This window comes from Cucurbita pepo, chromosome 15 (assembly GCF_057944985.1).
Source record: "Cucurbita pepo subsp. pepo isolate OVF chromosome 15, ASM5794498v1, whole genome shotgun sequence".
NCBI classification, from domain to species: Eukaryota; Viridiplantae; Streptophyta; class Magnoliopsida; order Cucurbitales; family Cucurbitaceae; genus Cucurbita; species Cucurbita pepo.
Genome location: NC_141812.1, coordinates 6,804,363 through 6,809,568, shown reverse-complemented (window position 1 = coordinate 6,809,568; position 5,206 = coordinate 6,804,363).

Below are 5,206 nucleotides of genomic sequence, written 5' to 3'. Positions count from 1 at the left end.
CTCAATCGGTTTAGCGTCTTCTCCTTCCATCATTGAAGAAGAACACACAATATATGACCTTAATGATCGTTCTTAGATTCACATCCTCAAGGTTTGTTACAACAAACGCCACCGACCACAATTGTCATTTGAAAATGATGATTCCTTCGACACTGTGAGTCATTTGAAAATTTTATATTCCATCATCAAGTTTTTGGCATGATTATTAGATTATGACATGTTTAACAAGATTTGCGTGAGGATTGTGATATGGTTGCAATGGCACGTTACCCCTGTCCTATTAAATGTGACCCTTATTTTCATATTTTTCCAAGCCAGGATTTATGCCTGAGCTAATGATTGATCTTAATCTTAAAATAGATAACATTTTCTATGGTTGATGAAAGAAACAAGAAAGTAAGAGATGGAATAGGTGTACCAATATTGCTCCCCAACCCATGTGTCGAAGGTTGGATCATGCACCCGCTATCAAGAAAGTATGTCGTAAATGGTTTAGCATGTACACGGGAGAGTCTGATGCTCAAGAGAATCCAGATGGATGAATGTTTGAAATGTCCTAATGAGATGATCGACACATGGGTGAGTTCCCAACATATGGTTTGAGCAAACTAAGATGGTCATGCATCATATCATGATGCATGGATCGTGTTGTTGGGAACTGATATGACAATGAGAAGCAACGTTGTTGTGTTGCGCACGATTGAACATGCATGCGCAGGCGACGTGTGTGGTCAAACAAAATTGAATTCCACAAAAGTGATGTTTGGTTGTCGAAGGCAAGCAATGCCTAAAGCTAGACTTGTAGCTCAAGGTTATTGTCAGGAGGAAGGTATAGACTATGAAGAAACTTTTGCACCCGTTGCTAGATTATAAGGTATTAGAATCTTACATGAATTTGCTTCTTACAAAAATTTTATATTATATCAAATGAATGTGAAAAGTGCATTCTTAAATGGTTATATTATGGAGGAAGTTTATGTAAAACAACCTCCTGGATTTGAAAATTTTGACTTTCCACGTCATGTCTATAAGTTGAAAAAGGCTCTTTATGGCTTAAAACAAGCTCCAAGAGCTTGGTACGATAGACTTAGTAATTTTCTTATTGAGAATGATTTCAAAATGGGTGAGCTCGACACTACTCTCTTTATTAAAATTAAAGAAAATGTTATGTTATTAGTGCAAATATATGTGGATGATATTATATTTGGTTCTACTAACCCTTCTTTATGTGAAGAATTTTCCAAATGTATGTATATTGAGTTTGAGATGAGTACGATGGGAGAGCTCAGTTTCTTTCTTGGACTTCAAATCAAACAACTGAAAGATGGTATCTTTTTAAATCAAGAGAAGTACATCAAGGATTTACTCAAAAGGTTAATTGATGTTCGGATGATAACAAACCTACCTTATAAACATGTTAAAATCTAAATATTCAAATATACATTGTTAGGTTATGGAGCCTGATGCTTATTTATAGCTTGGTCAATAGTTATATTTGGTAAAGCTATATTTGGTAAAGCTATATTCGGTAAAGCTATATATGGTAAATAGCTATATATAGTAGATGGTTAAATCGGGTAAAACTATATATAGTAAATAGCTATATATAGTAGATGGTTAAATCTGGTAAAGATATATATAGTAAATTGAACTATATATATATATCCCGTCCGGTAGAGCTTTGAGATGTAACTTTCTATTCTCTCTACTCTCTCTTATTGTACATACCTGAAGTCATCAATAAAAAAAATTCTTTTAGCCAGAGTTCTCCTTGCAATTTTCTCTATCCCATTCTTTGTCTTCATCTAGATCGAGTGTGTGCGTTGTTGTGCGATCCTAACAACTGGTATCAGAGCTAGGCAAAATTCACCACGATCTTTGAAGATGGAAAGTTCAAAGATTGGAATTGAGAAGTTCGATGGATCCGATTTCAGTTTCTGGAAGATGCATATTGAAGATTATCTGTACCAGAAAGATCTTCACGAACCTCTATTGGGGGTGAAGCCGGATACCATGACCACAGAACAGTGGAAGCTCAAGGATCGACAAGCCTTAGGGATGATCTGGTTGACGCTATCCAGAAACGTGGCTTTCAACATTATCAAGGAGAAGACAACGTCAGATCTGATGAAGGCGCTGTCGAATATGTACGAAAAATCGTCGGCTATGAACAAGGTGTATTTGATGCGTAGATTGTTCAATCTACAGATGTCTGAAGGTGAATGTGTTGCTGATCATATAAATGAATTCAATATGATCGTAAGTCAACTGAGTTCGGTGGAAATTAATTTCGAAGATGAAATTAAAGTATTGATTTTGATGTCATCCTTACCCGAGTCATGGGATACTGTTGTTGCCGCAATCAGCATTTCCCGAGGATCTGATAAACTGAAGTTTGGTAAAATTCGAGATGTAGTTCTCAGCGAAAGTATTCGCAAACGAGAAACTGGAGATTCATCAGGCAATGCTCTTAGTGTTGATCGAAGGGGAAGAAGTAAACCAAAGGGCCCAAACAAAGGGCGATCAAAATCAAAGAACCGAGAAAAATCTCCAAATAGACCAAACGTAACGTGTTGGAATTGTGGAGAAAAAGGTCACTTTCGGACAGGTTGTACAATACCAAAGAGGAAGCAGAATCACAAATCTGGAGATGATGATGATTCTATAAATTCAGCAGAAGACATTGGGGATGCTCTAATCCTCAGAGCGGACAGTTCGATTGAATCCTGGATTTTGGATTCAGGTGCATCTTTTCATTCATCTCCAAATAAAGAGTTGTTCTGGAATTTCAAGTCTGGAAATTTCGAGAAGGTGTATCTTGCCGACAACAAAGATTTGAAGATTAAAGGAAATGGAGATGTCTGCATAAAAACTTCGGTAGGAAATCAGTGGACATTAAATGATGTCAGATATATTCCTGGTCTCAAAAGGAACCTGATCTCTATTGGTCAGTTGGACAGCACAGGTTATGCAACAAAGTTAGGGAAGGGTTCGTGGAAGATTATGAAAGGTGCTACGGTGGTAGAACGTGGCTCAAAATCTGGAACCCTATACACCACTGCAGGGTGTATGAACATAGCTGCTGTTGCTGAGAGTGCTTCAAATTCAAGTCTACGGCACAATAGACTTGAACCTATGAGCGCGAAAGAAATGAAGAGGCTGGCTGCGAAAGAAGTTTTAGAAGGTCTGAAATCTACTGATGTGGGTCGTTGTGAGAACTACGTTATGAGCAAGCAGAAATGAGTTAGCTTCATATTATTACATACTTGGCTCATTATTGTCGAGATAATGGTATTTAAATATATATATATATATATATATAATGAAAATAAATTTAAAATGTTTTGAATATTTATTTAAAATAATATATATATATATAAATGAAACATGTGGTCTATAATTTTTTAAGATAAATTTAAAAATAAATAAATATTATTTTTCGTGTTTCACGTTGGTCCGTATCAATTCCTATTTTTACAACTTCATCCCTATTTAAACTCATCACCTCTTATATATTTTTCAGAACACAACACACACAACATAAAACACAATACACAATGTCCATAGTTTTCTCGATCTAAAATTTTTGTTTAAAAGCCTCATTCTATTTCTCTCATCACCTCTTCATATTTTTAAGAACACAGCAAACAACATAGAACACAATACACAATTTTCATAGTTTTCTTGATCTAAATTTTTTGTTTAAAAGCCTCATTTTATTTTGTTTAAAAGCCTCATTTTATTTCTCTCATCACCTCTTCATATTTTTCACAACACAACACACACAACATAGAACACAATACACAATTTCTATAGTTTTCTCGATCTAAAATTTTTGTTTAAAAGACTCCATTGTTGCTCTCTCAAAAGCTTCCAATTCTATTTCTTGTTTATCTTATTCTTGAGAGAGATGTCTATTGTATTGTGAGAAAATTGTAAATTTATTACTTCAGAGAGACGTGTGGTGTTGCTCTCTCCAAAGCTTCCAATTCTATTTCTCTCATCACCTCTTCATATTTTTCAGAACACAACACACACAACATAGAATACAATACACAATTTCCATAGTTTTCTAGATCTAAATTTTTTTGTTTAAAAGTCTCCATTGTTGCTCTCTCCAAAGCTTCCAATTCTATTTCTTGAGTATCTTATTTTTTAGAGAGATTGAGAGATGCTTCCAATTCTATTTCTCTCATCACCTCTTCATATTTTTCAGAACACAACACACACAACATAAAACACAATACACAATTTCCATAGTTTTATCGATCTAAAATTTTTGTTTAGAAGCCTCCATTGTTGCTCTCTCCAAAGCTTCCAATTCTATTTCTCTCATCACCTCTTCATATTTTTCAAAACACAATACACAATTTCCATAGTTTTCTCGATCTAAAATTTTTGTTTAAAAGCCTCATTCTATTTCTCTCATCACCTCTTCATATTTTTCAGAACACAACACATACAACATAGAACACAATACACAATTTTCCATAGTTTTCTGGATCTAAAATTTTTTTTTAAAAGCCTCTATTGTTGGTCTCTCCAAAGCTTCCAATTTTAAACTTATTTATCTTATTCTTGAGAGATATAGAGAGATGTCTATTGTATTGCGAGAAAATTGTAAATCTATTACTTCAAAGAGTTGTGGTGTGTTTCGATCTAAAATTTTTGTTTAAAAGCCTCCATTGTTGCTCTCTCCAAAGCTTCCAATTCTATTTCTTGTTTATCTTATTCTCTAGAGAGATCTATGTATTGTGAGAAAATTGTAAATCTCTTACTTCAGAGAGTTGTGGTGTGTTTCTATAAGATTTCAGACAGTTGTACCGGTTTGATCTTGAGTCGTGGAAACGATTGAGTTTGCTCTTGAACTCGTAAAAAGAACGGTATACCGGTTTGATCCTGAGTCGTGGAAAGGATTGAGTTTGTTCTTGCACTCGTAAAAGGAGCGGTGTAGCGGTTCGGCTCGGGCTCTGATCCGAGGAAAGAGTTAGAAAGTTTTATTCAAATTCCCAAGAGGCGCTTGGGTAGTGGAGTATGTCGAGTTTGACCCAAACACTGTAAAACTAAGGTGTTATATTTTCTAACCCTTTTCCTATTTAAATTCCTTTTTCTATTTAAATTCTAAATTATTGTTAATTTTTATGGCATGGTATCAAGTTTTATTGTTATTAAAAAAAAAAAAAAAATTATTGTGGAAACCCTGTTC